General features: G+C 40.2%; 1 pseudogene; it reads left to right on the top strand.

The window, feature by feature from the left end:
- LOC114675683 (calponin-2-like) lies at positions 1–14,982 on the top strand (annotated as a pseudogene).
- The last annotated feature ends 2,101 nt before the right edge of the window (positions 14,983–17,083 follow it).

The raw sequence follows: 17,083 nt of genomic DNA, 5'->3' as shown, positions 1-17,083 counted from the left end.
ATGGCTGCCAGCCCTCCAAGCGTCACAGTAGGTGTGGCATCCATGGGGGTGAGAGCCAAGGATTTGTGGCCAATCGACATCTGTAAGCCCATTTTGTCTATTCTCTTTATTTTTGTATTTTGTTTTATTCATTTTTAGGTTTATCATTCAATTTGTTATAAATATCACTTCTAAAATGTTTCCTACTTCTATTAAGTCTTAGTTTCATGAAACAAGTCCAGAAAGAGTCCCGGGCAGCCATGGATACCCAACATGCCTTTAAGGAGTTAGAAATCTTGTATATTGAAGGTTTTGTTGTTGGGACCATCATTCCAAGGGTCTTCAAGTCGCTTAACCTGACTCTGGGCATTTCATCCTATTTCCAGAGAGTAGCGAGCAGAAAGAGCAAAGGGAACTTGGTTAAAAGAAAAGAGTAACAATAACTCTCCCGTTTCCAAACAGATTTTCAGAAATCTAAACCAGTGAATTCTGCATTTCACATTGCTCAGGACTATAAGCTCTGCTCACTGCAGTTATGAGAAAAACTGGGAAACTCATTTAAAGACATTAATCAGGGGCAGGCATGGTGGCCCATGCCTGTAATTCCAGCAATTTGGGAGGCCAAGGTGGGAGAATCACTTGAGCCCAGGAATTTGAAACGATTCCAGGCAACATAAAGGGACTCAGTCTCTACAAAAACAAACAAAAGTTTGGCGTGGTGGTGCACACCTGTTATGCCTGCACTCCTACCTACTCAGGAGTCTGAGCTGGGAGATCACAACGGCCCAGGAGTTCAAGGCTGTAGTGAGCTCTGATCATACCGCTGCACTCCAGCCTGGGAGACAGAGTGAGACCATTTTTCAAAAAAAAAAAATTTAATTAAATAATAAAATAAGGATAACGACATAAATAAAGGCATTTCAATAGTGCTCCTTGTAAAAAGTTCCATCTTCCCTTAGTGAAGAAGATGAGAATCATGGGTATAGCAGGGAAATGGACAGAATTGACCCCATTACACCAAAATGAAAGTCGTAACAGGTACACCAAATCGGTACCATTAAAACCGCATAATGTGACCATAATGCAGTCAAATTGTGACCAAGAAAAACAAACTGACAAAAAAGGTATCATGGAGAGATGAATTCTAAATCTAAAGTGAATGGAGCGCAGAGAGGGCTTCACATTGAGAATGAAACCATGTGTGAGTGAATTGTAACCAAGCTACTACATAGCAACATTAACGTGGCAGAGCGGAAAGGGTGCTAAGACATATCTGTCATCTTATACCATTTTGTTAAGAAAGGAAAAACTAGAAACGTATGAATTTGGGTTCTACTTGAAGGATAAGACAATGATAATGGCAACACTGTTAACGTTTACAGTGCTTCAGTCCTACTATGTGCTCATTCATGCCCAATAAGTGAAGAGCTGGAACTGAAACTTTCTTATGTTCATTCCCACTGTAGTCTCCCTCCAGGGCGTGGAATCTTGTGCAACAGGAGGGATAAGTGTTTAAAGAGGTCTTTTCTACATTTTCTACTTCCACAAGCAGTCTCTGCAGTGTGAGTTCTTGTATGAATTATGAGTCTGAGGCAACACTGAGGCTTTTTTTCATATTCCTTACTTTCACAGCTTCTCTCCAGTGTGAGAACAAATAGGTACTCAAGATGAATGAAGATCAAAGGCTTTCCATAGACTTTACCTTCAGAGGGTTTCTTTTCACACTTCTATAAGATACGAGAGTTCAGGAAGATGTTCTTATGCATGTTAACTCATTGAGCTCCCTTCCATTATGTCCTCCTCTCATATTGAGTATGGTGAAAAAATTAATGATGATTTCCCCATTTTCATCCACAGGGCTTCTCATTATTGTAAATCTTAAGATGACTTTTAATTCTGATGAATTTGCAAAGTCTTTTCCACATTTGTCACATTTATAGGGGTTTTTCTTTCCAGCGTGGCTCCTTATATGTGCATGTTTTGAAGCTTGCTGAAGACTTTCCCACATTCCTTACATCCATAGGGCTTCTCCAGAATGCTCTTTCTTAAATGTTTATTCAGGTGTAGGGAATATCTAAAGACTTTCTGAATTTTGTTACATTCATACAGTTTTTATCCAGTGTGAATTTTCATATGTCTCATAAGAAATGACTGATATGTAAAGGCTTTCCCTCACTTGGGACATGTATGGCTTTTCCCTCCAGTAGTATTACTCCTGTGTGAAGCAGAACTTGGAGCGGGGCAGAGGTTTTTCACTTTGATGACTCTTAGTCTCTACAGTACAGAAATGCATCTGGACAGCATGGAGTGAGCTATTTCTGAAGATGTTTTCACATTGAGTAAAATTATACGTTTTCGCCCTAACATGAGTTATGTGTGCCCTATGGCGTACATCCTCACTGCAGGTGCAGGCTATTCCAAATGGACTCTCCTCATGAACGTTTGGCCTCCTATTAATTTTACTATGTATGTGATGGACAATGTTCTGACTGCCTGTCCACGTGTTTGATTTTAGCTGTTTTTCTCCCATATGAAATCCAGTGAATGTTGCACCTCAAGACTATCATATCATTGTTTTCCTATATATTACTACATTGAAATCGTTTTGGGAAAACAAGTGGTTTTCCATTACATAGAAAAGCTATTTAGTGGTGATTTCTGAGACTTTGCTGTACCCATTACTCGAGTAGTGTACACTGTACCCAATGTGTACCTTAACCCCCGAACCTTCCATCCGAGTCTCCAAAGTCCATTATGTCATTCTTATGCCTTTACACCCTCTTAGCTTAGCTCCCACTTGTAAGTGAGAACATATCATATTTGTTTTTTTATTCGTGAGATACTTCACTTAGAATAATCATCTCTAACTCCATCCTGGTTGCTGCAAATGCCATTATTTGGTTCATTTTCCGAACTGAGTAGTATTCCATGGTGTATCTATAACACATTTTCTTTGTCTATTCATCGGCTGATAGACATTTAACCTGGTTCCACATTATTGCAACTGCAAATAGTGCTGCTATAAATGTGTGTACATGTGTCTTTTTCATATGACTTCTTTTCCTGTAGGTAGATACCCGGCTGTGAGCTGATACAAATTTAAATAAAGATAATTATAAAATTAAGTAATGACCAAGTGAAATTTACTATTTCTAGTAGTAAAACGAAACACATTTATTGAGTAAAATTTGAACGTATTTCTGCTCACATAAAGAACATAAAACTTCTGTATTTTGTATAAATGACATGCTTTATCTCACTAGACTCATCCTGTGGTGAATTGGTGGGGGAGGGTTGGAGAAAGTAACATATCTTTAAATTTGACTTTTGACTCACATTTTCTTCAAGTTTCAATTGTGCTTTTAGTTAAATGCCTCCAAGAAGATGTTCACATGCTTTGGGCTTTCTGTGGCCTCAAGGCAAAGGGAAATTGAATCTGGAGTCTTTTATTGTCTTCGTGCTATTCTCTAGACCTCTGCTTTCTCTGTGGCAGACGGTCTCCCTGGTCTGATCACTGGTGCCATTGCATTGCTCTTCTCTGAGATGAAGCTTGTACTCTTGAATCAGAGTACAGTGGAATTCCCTGGCTTTATTAGCCTCCTGTTGGCTTGGATAAGATCTTCAGATCTCTCTGAGTTTCAGCATCCAATTTCTTCTTCCACAATATGTCTGGAATGGTCACATGTGATATTTTGGCAGGATCATTTTGCCCCTTGCTGCAGTGGCCCCATGTTATGTATGTTAGTTTTCAACTCAGTTAAGTTACTTATTTACCTCTATGACACTTCCACATTGCATAGATTCGTAGGTCTAGCAGGAGGTATTTTATATAAACCAAGCTGCCAGAAACAGAAGAATGCTCACACAGTAAATCAGACAAACTACATTTATTACTAACAGAGGAGCAGGAAGAATCAGCAAAAGCCTAAGTTCTATGATGACAAGCCTGACCCTTGAGGTCAGAAAAGTTGCCCAGGGTTGACAGAGTCTCCTTTGCACATGCCCCACTGTGTACTGCAGCTGAGGAACCCCTGAGTGCTCCACCCCAGGTTTCACACCCCATGTGCACCTTGGTTCTTGGAGTTTAAGAATTGCAGGAATATCCTGTTCTAGGAAAAACAAGGACAGAGTCCAGACTGTCCCAGACAGTTTCTCCCCATCTCAGGATATTGTCTTCTTGGAACATTCTAAAATCATTCTGAGGACTAGGAGGTCCAGAACGCTGAGTTGGTCAAGGTCATTCAGGTCTTGCCCTCCTGACCACATAAACAAAGTAGACTACAAAACAATAAGCATTGGCAGAAATGATCATATTGCATTATGATAGCCATTCTTCATTATGATACAAATAATTTATCCATCAAAAAGTTATCTGAATTCTAAATCTGAATGAACCCAACAAAACATAGATTTGGGCTTGTTGTTCCAGTTTAATAAAATATACTAATCCAACAAATTTAATTAAATACAAAAACTTTAGAATATGTATGACAATCATAAAGACTCATTTCAATAAAAGCTGGCATACAAAGTTATCAGACATATAACAATAATAGAAAATGTTGACACTGCTTAGGGCAAAGTGAATATGATTGATATTCAAATGAACAAAGACAATAGTAAACTCAATAGAAAAATGGGCCAAAAAATCCGATACATTATTAACAATCTGACAAATGCAATGTGCACAAATAAAATGTGATCTGCATTTTCACCGCTTGTTTAGAAAATTTAAGAATCCTAGATAACACTGAGTGATGAGGATATGAGGAAAACAACCTTTATGGGCAATGGATGGGAAATTAAATGGTTTTAAACATTTCAGAAAATAATATGACAGGACCCATTTGAAAGTGTGCATACTCTATAACCTGTTTCAATGATGGGCACATACCCCTGATAGAGATTGGATGTGTGTTCCCTCCAAATCTCATGCTGAAATATGATCCCCAGTGTTGGAGGTGGGACCCAGTGGGAGGTATTGGAACGTGGGATGGATCCCTTATGAATAGTTTAGCACAGGAATGTCCAACCTTTTGGCTTCCCTGGGCCACATTGGAAGAAGAATTTTCCTGGGTCACACATAAAATACACTGAAAATAGCTGATGAGTTAAAAAGAAAAAGAAAAAAAGACACACACACACAGACATGCACACAAAATCGCTTATGTTTTAAGAAAGTTGACAAATCTGTTTTGGGCCACATTGAAAGCTGTTCTGACCTGCATTCAGCCCACAAGCTGCGGGTTGGACATGCTTAGTTTATCACAATCCACTTGAGTGAGTTCTTCAGAGTGAGTTCATGAGAGATGTGATTGTTAAAAACAGCCTCGAACTGCCCCCTTCTCTCTCTTACTCCCTCTATGACCATGTGACACAATGGCTCCCCTTCACCTTCTGCTAGGATTATAACCTTCTTGAGTCCTCACCAAGAGCAGATGCCATTTCTTCGGGGCTCTGCAGAACCCCAAACCAAGATAAACCTCTTTTATTAAAAAAATAAAGAAATAAATTACCCAGCTTCAGATATGTCTTCATAGCAATAGCAACAGACTAACAAAGCCCCTGACAAATTGTGACACATGACCAAAAAGTGTTTTCCTAAGGATACCATAAGGAAGTGAATATTTCTGTAGCAGGATATCATTGTGAATTCTGCTGCATAACTGGATAAGGAAAATGGGGTTGATTCATTTTACTGAAAACTATGCAGCAGCTACAGGGGAATAAACAACCAAAAGTAACCTACAGCAATATCTGAATGTATGAAGGATGTTATGCTCTGTGAAAAAATTGGAAATAAAATTAGATTTACAGCACAATACTGTTTAAGCAAAATGTAAACACTCATGTATATACACATACACACACTCAGAAAACAACCTTCTTATCTTGTAAGAATTCTTTAAGAGTAAACAACCTATATCAAACACATTAGCATGCCTGTCTGTGACAAGGGGTAAGAAATAAAAAAATTAAAGAAGTAAAGCCAGAGAGAAACTTGTCGGAAACATTAATAATAATGTCTCATGAAGTAAAGAATGTGATTAATTTTTTGCAACTATGGTATAAAAAGAGATTGTCAAAATCAAATATAATGAGGTTTAGCATAGAGCTTATTGTAGGGCAAAAATCAAATTTTAAATACTTAGTTTGCATAGTTTGATGGAAGAATGGTCTCCTATGTGAAGCAGTAATATACACTAAACATTTGGGTGTATGGGGAGAAAATACTCAAAATGCTACTTATACTTATTTTTTACTCATTTTTCCAACAGTTCAGTATCTAAATGTTAGGGGAGGCCAGGTGTGGTGACTCATGCCTGTAATCCCAGTGCTTGGTTGGAGTGGGTGGGGGGCAAGGCAGGAAGAACACTTCAGGCCAAGTGTTCTAGACCAGCCTGGGCAACATATTGGGTTTTTGTGTCCACAAAACCCTAATAATAATTAGTAATGTTTATGGCTGTCAAAAAGCCACTGCAGGCTACTGTTAAAACCAGCTACACAACCATCTGAAGCCATTTGCCTCCCTCTGGTTAAAAACAGTCCCATGTTTACTGATGATGTAGTTAAGGCTGTATCAAGATCTTCTATCAGCAGGGACGTGGTTTCCCAAATGCTAATGGTTGACCAACAAAAGTTTTGCAGCCAGAGCTTGTGCAAGTGTTGGTAGATAGAAAATACAAAATCGAACCATTTCTCATGAAATGGTTAAAAAAAAATTAAAAATTAGCCAAGCATGATGTTGTGCACTGGTAGTTCCACGTATTGGAGAGGCTGAGGCAGGAGGATTGTCTGAGGGAGGAGTTTGGGGCTGCAGTGAGCCATGATCACTCCACTGCACTATAGCCAGGGTGACAGAATGAGGCCCTGTCTCTTAAGTGAAAATAAGTAAATGCGACGAGACCATATAGTTTTCCATCCTTGTTCAGTTCCCTGTAGATTATTTTGCTTCTTCCCAATGTTCCAGCTGTTTCTGCACATTGTCAGCTTCTTCTTCTACCTACTCAATGTCCCAGATCCAGCAAATGTCCTCAGAGATAGTTTCCGCTGTCTAATCTGTGATCACCAAGGAAAGGATTGTTTTTCTCTGAAATTTAGTTCATTGAAACTTTAGGCCCACAGTTTTATGATGGCTTTAAACAAAAAAAAATTTTTTTAAGTTCATCCAATGTCTTCTCATTATGGCAAGGCGCAATTGCCTTTGGTAACTTTATCTTAATTGGAAGAAGAATTTCTGACATTGGCATTGTAATGAGGTTTTTGGTCTTTGACCTTACTGGAGCAATTAAATCCAAGTCTATTTTCTATCTTATGTGTGTATTGAAGGATGAAATGAGAAAATATATGTAGAGTGCATGGTGTCCAATGTGCATTAGCGATATACAGTTGTATTATGACTACACACTGAAAACACATGATCAACCAGATTGCTTCCTGAGACTAGAGTCAGGTTTTTCCAATGATACTTCCCTGTCAAACAATTCGATTCCATTTTTCATGGGACTTAGGGTTTGGTCCATAAAGTGCTGCCACAGTATGCAAATCAATTATGTCCATAAACATGCTAATTTATTCAGCAAATGTGTTCTTGTAGCAATACTTACTCAATGAAAGAAGTAATATGTTTAATTTCTAATAGAATCTACTTCCCTCTTTGTGAACTGGTTACAAACCTTGAATGCTCTAACTATTTTGAGGACCATTAATAGGCACTACCCAAAGAAGATGATGTATTCCCTAGACAGCAAGAACTCTTATTCTTCTTTGTCTTCTTTTTGATAAACTATACAGTCCCTTGGAGGTGAATCCAGATTCTGTGGGATGTACAAAACAATCCTCCATAAATTTAAATTTATACCTACCATCATGTGTAATGAAATTAGCCCTCAAGAGCCAACTTGAGACTACGTTCAGAATGGAAGTATCAGAAACCTATGGCAAACACATGAATATAAGACCATTTTAGACACGGACCCCAAATTACCTCTGAATTCAGTGGGAACAAAGTGACAAGGAACAATATTTAGGGCATCTAGGATAGTGCCACCTTCTCATGCCTAACATAAGCAAATTAAAACCTCATACTGAATGCCCTGAAGCCTAATAATAATTAGTAATGTTTATGGCTGTCAAAAAGCCACTGCAGGCTACTGTTAAAACCAGCTACACAACCATCTGAAAGCCATTTGCCTCCCTCTAGTTAAAAACAGTCCCATGTTTACTGATGATGTAGTTAAGGCTGTATCAAGATCTTCTATCCCTCAGCAGGGATGTGGTTTCCCAAATGCTAATGTTTAACCAACAAAAGTTTTGCAGCCAGAGCTTGTGCAAGTATTGGTAGATAGAAAATACAAAATCAAACCATTTCTCATGAATGATTAAACAATTAAAAAATGAATGTGAGAAGACTGTGTGCATGTGCATGGGTATATGCATATGTGTGTGTATTCAACTTTGTTAACTTTAACTTTATTAACTCTGTTTAAAATTTAATTTTAAAATTAGATTGAGGAGTAAAATATCATTCTTCCTCTCTCATCATAAAACTTTTGGCTCATGGGATTCTGACATTCTGTCATGTTTGGGAAAGTTGGATTCATGAAACCAGTAGCAGGACTGAGCCTGCTTGTTTGGCTCTTACACAAGGCCTCCCTATTTTGCCCAACAAGCAGTTTCAAGAGTCCAGAGAGAGTGACTGAGAGAGACAGGCTCTGAAGACTTTTTATTTCAACTTCTTGGAATCACCACCTTGCTAATGAACATCAAAATCTTTTGTGTCATTTATCAGATGAATTACTTTTTCCATAAAAAGAGTGAGTTGAGAGGATAACAAGCAAGAAACTTCCTGTCCCTGCTTCCTCTTGAAAACACGGAAATCAATATCTTAACCCTGTTTTAGAGATGAATGAGTAGGTCAACATTGCTTGGCTATTTGTCCTTCTACTTGGGACAGATTACCACTACATTTTGCCTCAATCTCTAGAATCATGGCTTATAGAAAACAATTATGTACTGAATTACAATTGCATTAAAAGTTTATTAGACTTGTTATCAAAAAGCATGCTGAGATTTATCTATTATAAATAGTAATGAAAATATAAAAACCTAAAAACAATATTATAACTAAAATAATCCCTGTTACAGACAAAAGCTATGCACTGTTATGAAAGCCGTTCATATTTAGGGATATCAGGTAAGACTCCCCTTGGTGGGGAAGGTGAAGAGCAAACTAAACTAAGAGTAAGAGCTAATTAAATAAATCTGGTATGGTAGTGGGAAAAGCTTATGAATAAGAAGACCATAGTCCAGGAGAGAAGAAGAAATATATCTGAATCACTTAGTTCAATCATGTTCATGCCACAAGAGGGGGGAGAGAGAAAAGAAACAAATTTTGTATTGCTTGAACCCATTTTTGAATCTTGATATTTATCCTAGCACCAATGTGCAGTCTTTGGAGTTTTTCAACAAAGCAATTTACAATGTAAATTGTATTTACTTTTCAAGTAATCATCTGGAAAGAGCAAAGAAACATTTTTGGAGAGAGAATCAGGGAGAGCACTTTAGAGGTGCTCACCATAGCCCAGTGATGGGCTGGAATCTAGGATGGCAATGAAGATAGAAAGAAAATTTCATTCAAGAAATAGAGAGAAGGTAAAATCTGACAACACTTGGTGATTGGAAGTGGAAATATGAAGAAGAAAATGTCAAGAATTACACTGAGATGTCAGGTGTAGGTAGAGGTTGACATCATTTGCTGGAAATAAAAAAGCACAGGAAGAATACCACTTTCAGTGAAAGAGACATCTAGGTTGCTTAAAGTATGAAATGGGACTTCTCCAGTTGCATGCAGGTAAGTTAGGAGGGCTCAACCTTGAGGCACAAAAGATGGTGATTATGGTAACAGTGGCCTTGAGACCAGGACCTGTACCAGACTCTAGAAAGATTAGTGTGATTTGGAGCAGCTACAGACTGGAATACTTCAGTGAAAAACAAAACAAAACAAAACATTCACACTTATTCTTGGAATCTTGTTTTATTGGAAGGAGTAAATAATTGGGCCTTATTCAGAGCTGCAAGTTTTGGTAAGCCCTAAAATGAACAGAAAATTATATCAAATGGAAGCAATTCACCAATTCTATTCACTAAACATCTACTGATTTTCTTCCAGGTTTAAGTATTATGATAGGCATTGTACAGTAATTAATTTATTGACCATCTTCTCTGGTGTTTGTATTAATACACAAAGAAATCCAACTTTAAAAGTGTAGTATTGCTTTCAGCTTACACCAGTCATGACCCATTATCCCAATTCATAAAATCAGATTGTTTCAGTGATAACTTCCATTTTGAAGTTAGGGAAACACTTAGAAGGCTGTGATGTTGTAACTGCAGATGTAGTATGCAAAACACGTTTGATTCATGTTGTTCAACTCAATTTCATCATAAAGTCTTATCTATAACACAAATATTTTTACACATCTATTATTATTCTCTTGCTTTAGGTAAAGTTTGTATCATTTATCTCTATCAAATTAAGTTACATTTCTGGTTTTTTATTCTCAACCATAAATGACAGTGTTAATTTTTACAATCATTGATGATGAACTATACTCACTCATAACTATTTATGTCTAAGGTGTCTTAGATTTATTGAACAATTTCTGAGTGACTAACGGCTAGCCTTTTATTATTCTATGATGATAAACATTTTTACAGTTTCCAGGCTTCAGACATATTTTTGAAAACTTATTTTTATATGGGTCAAAATTTAAATCAGTTGTAATATGTGACCCATTCAAACATATTCTCCAGGATGCACTATTAAAATGAAATACCAAAGTGGTTCCCCAAGACACCCATTTATAGTGTACATGTGCATTGCAGGGTTACTGGACCAAGGCACAATGTAATCAGGGAAATTTTATTTTGTGTTTTCTTTTTCCTAAGATGTTTCTTATTCCCAGTTATATAAAAATGTATATTACAGGCAAAGAAAAATTAACACAAAAAGATGTAAATCTAAAGTATATTCACATTAATATCAGCTTCACTTTAACTATTAAAGGATATAACATATAACAAGCTTGAGGTTTTCAGGACCTTGTAATTCCTGGTTCATTGGAAAGCACAGATATTCTTCAGATCCTCAAGAGTTGTGTTTAATGCATTATTTAAATAGGGTCCAACCACTAGTTAGATAGCTTAGCACTCAAATAGCCTTTGAAATCCCTGTAGACTCACCTCAGTTGAAGAGTCCTGATAATTTACAAAAGTGTGTAGTGCACTAAGAGGTCCCTGATATACGATGTCTTTGCCTGTAAAGTGTTTCATGTGTTGATCCACTGGAGTGTGTGTGTGTGTGTCCCTGTGTCTGTGTGTAGGTGGGTGGGTATGGGTGTGCACGGGTGTGTGTGTGTGTATGCGTTTACATTGTGGTATGTGTCTATTGGGTTGCCACCATTAGGGATTTGGAAGAGTGAAGACCATAAACTTGCCAACATTCCTATATGCCTGCTTTATAAGAAGTGTACTGAACATGGTGAAAACTAACTAAACCAAGTAAACAAATTAGATATTAATTAAATTTAATGCTGGGCAGGAAATAATTATTCCAGACCAGGTAAAATGAAGAAATATAGGCTGGGCACGGTGGCTCACACCTGTAATCCAGCACTTTGGGAGACCAAGGCGGGCAGATCACTAGGTCACGAGATCGAGACCATCCTGGCAAACACGGTGAAACCCCGTTTCTACTAAAAAATACAAAGAAATTAACCAGGCATGGTGGGAGGCACCTGTAGTCCCAGCTACTTGGGAGGCTGAGGCAGGAGAATGGCATGAACCCATGGGGTGGAGCTTGCAGTGAGTGGGCATCACGCCACTGCACTCCAGCCTGGGTGACAAAGCAAGACACTGTCTCAAAAAAAAAAAAAAAAAGGAGAAATATAACCAAATGAATGAAATTTTAAAATGATTAGCAGAAGGAGACAGGAATATTTTTTAAAGTTTGTAATTTCTAATGAATATCAGTATATAAAATAAGAATTATATGACTGTCAATTGACTAAAAACTGTACTTAAGATTTGAGCTAGTGAAACAACCATATATGATCTTCTATTTCTACTTTTCTGTCTCAAGAATGACTTGTTGAAATGATTTTTTTTTGAAATTTTGCATTCTCAACTTGAAAGAGCTTCACAAAACTTACATGAGAATCTGGATTCTCATAAGAGGTCTGATTTTTTAATGGTGTGTTTGTATTTCTGTTATGTACATCAATGTCAAGCATCCGTTTCCTGAGCTGTTCTGTAGAACACAATTTAACTTGTAACAGACACCCAATAAGTGGTCGGTTGGATATTCAAATCAACACCTTAGTTCCATCAATTTTCATTTCATATAAAAATGACTGACCTTCTATAGTCATCAGTGAAACAGACAGAGATGAAGGAGGGACACCAGTTGAGACTGAGAGGATGACAAGCAGACCTCATTCTGCAGTGGATTCCCTACACTCTCCACTTCTGAATGCTTGGAAACACTTGCCATGCTCAAAAAATATTGGTATTTCCTAGGCAGAAAATGGGCGTTACAGAACTTCCGTATTTCTATATTACAATAACTTACACTATAATACATAGACAACATATGTTTCTAAGCTATTCAATTTACAGAAAATGTAGATAAATTTAGTTGAGCAAGATGTAGGAGAAGGGTTAGTAATCAAGCTGAGTGTAATTGTGAGATTAAGTCTAATATCATCTTATACAATTATACAATAATTGTATAATTGTATCTGTTGAAACAAAAGGTGGGAGAGTTTTGCATGAGCTTCTGAAATGTACTGGATGATGTTAGGAGAGAGGATGGTCAACGTGGCTAGGCCAGAAGTGTTTACTGATTAAGGCTTAGGCAAGTTAATTCCTAACCTCTCCCAGAGACTGGGAGATAGAGGTGCTAAATTCTATAACATTTATATTTAATATATATTTAATAATATATAATGAAGTCTTAAAATGCCAATTTTAAGTCTTTTCATTTTCTTCTTAAAAACACAGGTTTTACTGCGTTTCATCCACAGTCGGTATTTCACAATATCTCATGGGCAGGGCCCCTGGGTGGGGGCCCCTGTGCGGTAGTTGACAGCGCATGTGGCAGGGGGAGATAGACCAGTATACCTGGTCAGGCCCGGAAGGGGAGAACCAGGGCTGAGGCTCCTTAAAACCTACTGAGGGGCTGGGAGTGGTGGCTCGTGCCTGTTACCCCAACACTTTAGGAGGATGAGGCAGGCAGATCACATGAGGGCAAGAGTTCCAGATCAGCCTGGCCAACATGATGAAATCCTGTCTCTAATAAAAATACAAAAAAATTAGCCAGATGTGGTGGCAGCGCCTGTAGTCCCAGGTACTCTGGAGGCCGAGGCAGGAGAATCGCTTGAGGTGCAGTGAGGCAAGATCACTCCACTGTGCTTCAGCCTGGGAAGTGGCCTGATCTTGGTTCACTGCAAGCTCCGCCTCCCGGGTTTAAGGAATTCTCTGCTTCAGCTTCCCGAATAGCTGGGATTACAGGCGCGTGCCACCACGCCCAGCTAAACTTTTTTTGTGTTTTTAGTAGTGACGAAGTTTCACCATCTTGGCCAGGCTGGTCTTAAACTCCTGACCTCGTGATCAGCCCGCCTCCGCCTTCCAAAGTGCTGGGATTACAGGCGTGAGCCACAGCGCCGGGCCGGAAGTTCTTTCTTCTTAAAAGGATCATAAATATAATTCACACTGGCATGACACTTTTACTAATATAGATTGACTTTTTGCTTCAAATAACCCATTCGTACATCTAAATTAATTTTGGTCTGTATGTGTGTGTGCATGTGTGCGTGCGTGGATGTGTGTGTGTAAATAGCAGTAAAGGGTAAAAGGGAAGGTGGAAAAAAGGGAGATGGTCTAACATTTTTCACACATTTTTTAAATACACCAAAGATATGTAGTAAAAACAATGGTGTGGTGAAAACAAAATATTGCAAACTAGATAAAAGACTTAGCCCCAGGTCCTGTCCGGTCCAGTCCCGAGGCGGCACCTGCCAGCCTTAAGCTCCAGGCAGTTCAACAAGGGCCGCTCCTACAGGTTCTTGCGGGAGGTCAAGAACAGACTCCTCTCCAGATATGACCCCCAGAAGGAGGCAGAGCTCCGCAGCTGGATCACGGGACTCACCAGCCTCTCCATCAGCCCGATTTCCAGAAGGGCCTGAAGGATGGGATTATCTTACGCACATTCATGAAAAAACTGCAGCCGTCCTCAGGCTCTTAAGATCAACCGCTTCCGTGTAGAACTGGCACCAGCTAGAAAACCTCTCCAACTTCCTCAAGGCCATGGTCAGCTACAGCATGAACCCCCTGGACTTATTTGGGGCCAACCACCTGTTTGAGAGTGGGAACGTGACCCAGGTGCAGGTGTCTCTTCTTGCCCTGGCAGGGAAGGCCAAGACTAAGGGGCTGCAGACCAGGATGGACATCGGTGACAAGTACTAAGAGAAGCACGAGCAGAACGTCCACGACGCCACCATGAAGGCCGCCCAGTGCCTCATCAGGCTGCCCATTACCAACAAATGTGCCAGCCAGTCAGGCATGACCGTGTAGGGCAGGGCACGGGGAGGCATCTCTATGACCCAAGAACCACATCCTGCCCCCGCCATGGACAACTCCAGATGGGCACAAACAAGTGTGCCAGCCAGGTGGGCTTTTGGACTCCTGGGACCCGGTGGCACATCCACCACGCCAAGCTGGGAATCAACAACTGTGACAACTCCTCCATGTCCCTGAAGATGGGCTACAGGCAAGGCGCCAACGAGAGCGGCCAGGCCTTTGGCCACGTCTTCAAATACACGGCCCCAAGTACTACCCGGAAGCCCAGGGGCCCATGGGGCTCCCTTGGGTGCCGGCGACTGCCCAGGGCCAGGGGAGGCCCCTGAATATCTCCCTTACGACCAGGAGGAGACTGGCTACTGAGGCTCCCAGCACACTCTCCCCACATGGTCTCCCCGTCAGAGTGTTTGGGTTTTTCTGTGTTTTTGTCTTTTTTTTTTTTTCCAACCTGTTGAGTGCTGCCAGTCACTGAGGGTCTGTGATTGGCGGCGTGGGATCAGGCAGCAGGGTTTTTTCCCCACACCCCTCCCCCTTGCTTTGGTTCCGTCTCAGGACTGAGCCACCGGGCTCTGGGGAAAGGGATCAAGGCCTTTTCCTGATGCGTGTAGGATAAGGGTCCCCGCTGGCATGTCCAGGCTGTGCACCGAGCTGTGCTGGGGAGAAGAGACCTGGGCGTGGAGGGAACCGGACCCAGAAGATTTCCAGTGGCCTCTCTTCTTCCCCTTTTTGTCAGCCAATCAGTTTGTGGTTTCTGTACCCACAAAAACTTCAGGAGGTTTTAAAAAAAGAAATTTTTTTTTTCCCCATGGAACGGTGCGGAGACAGTGGAGAGGGTGCTGGGAAATGAGTGTCCTGGGAGAGGGGGCCCAGACAGGATGCTAAAATATCTCAGGCTCCTGAGTGGCTGGATTTCCCTAGGACCCTCAGACCAACAGACCTCAGACCCTCAGACCTACATTGGGGCCCAGTGAGGAGACTGAGGCCGGTACAAGGTAGTGGAATTCTGAGTTGTCAGGGTTAAGCCAGGGTTAAGCTCCATCCTAGCTCCCCCACGCCCCTGGCCCTCACTAGGGTTTTTGTTTGTTTGTTTGTGTTTTTTTGAGATGGAGTCTCACTCTGTCACCCAGGCTGAAGCACAGTGGAGTGATCTCGCCTCACTGCACCAGCCTCCCACGCTCAAGCGATTCTCCTGCCTCAGCCTCCAGAGTAGCTGGGACTACAGGCACGTGCCACCACGCCTGGCTAATTTTTTGTATTTTTATTAGAGACAGAATTTCACCATGTTGGCCAGGCTCGCCTGGAACTCTTGCCCTCATGTGATCTGCCCGCCTTGTCCTCCCAAAGTGTTGGGGTAACAGGCATGAGCCACCACTCCCAGCCCCTCAGTAGGTTTTAAGGAGCCTCAGCCTTGGTTCTCCCCTTCCGGGCCTGACCAGGTATACTGGTCTATCAAGAAGCTTACAGTCCTGGCAGATGGTGAAGGGGAGCCAGTGTGTCACATGCTCAGAGAGGGAGTAAGAGAGAGAAGGGGGCAATCCCAGGCTGTTTTTAACAATCAGATCTCTCATGAACTCACTGTGAAGAACTCACTCAAGTGGATTGTGATAAACTAAGCATGTCCAACCCGCAGCTTGTGGGCTGAATGCAGGTCAGAACAGCTTTCAATGTGGCCCAAAACAGATTTGTCAACTTTCTTAAAACATAAGCGATTTTGTGTGCATGTCTGTGTATGTGTGTCTTTTTCTTTTTTCTTTTCTTTTTTCTTTTTTTTCTTAACTCATCAGCTATTTTCAGTGTAATTTATGTGTGGTCCAAGAAAATTCTTCTTCCAATGTGGCTCAGGGAAGCCAAAAGGTTGGACATTCCTGTGCTAAACTATTCATAAGGGATCCACCCTATGATCCAATACCTCCCACTGGGTCCCACCTCCAACACTGGGGATCACATTTCAGCATGAGATTTGGAGGGAACACACATCCAATCTCTATCAGGGGTATGTGCCCATCATTGAGACAGGCTGTAGAGTATGCACACTTTCAAACGGGTCCTGTCATATTATTTTCTGAAATGTTTAAAACCATTTAATTTCCCATCCATTGCCCATAAAGGTTGTTTTCCTCATATCCTCATCACTCAGTGTTATCTAGGATTCTTAAATTTTCTAAACAAGCGGTGAAAATACAGATCACATTTGTGCACATTGCATTTGTCAATGTATCGGATTTTTTGGCCCATTTTGCTATTGAGTTTACTATTGTCTTTGTTCATTTGAATATCAATCATATTCACTTTGCCCTAAGCAGTGTCAACATTTTCTATTATTGTCATATGTCTGATAACTTTGTATGCCAGCTTTTATTGAAATGAGTCTTTATGATTGTTATACTTATTCTAAAGTGTTTGTATTTAATTAAATTTGTTGGATTAGTATATATTTTATTAAACTGGAACAACAAGCCTAAAT

The sequence above is a fragment of the Macaca mulatta genome, chromosome 10 (assembly GCF_049350105.2).
Source record: "Macaca mulatta isolate MMU2019108-1 chromosome 10, T2T-MMU8v2.0, whole genome shotgun sequence".
In the NCBI taxonomy this organism is placed as follows: Eukaryota; Metazoa; Chordata; class Mammalia; order Primates; family Cercopithecidae; genus Macaca; species Macaca mulatta.
The sequence above is the reverse complement of the archived record's forward strand: the minus strand, read 5'-3'. Positions and strand labels throughout refer to the sequence as shown.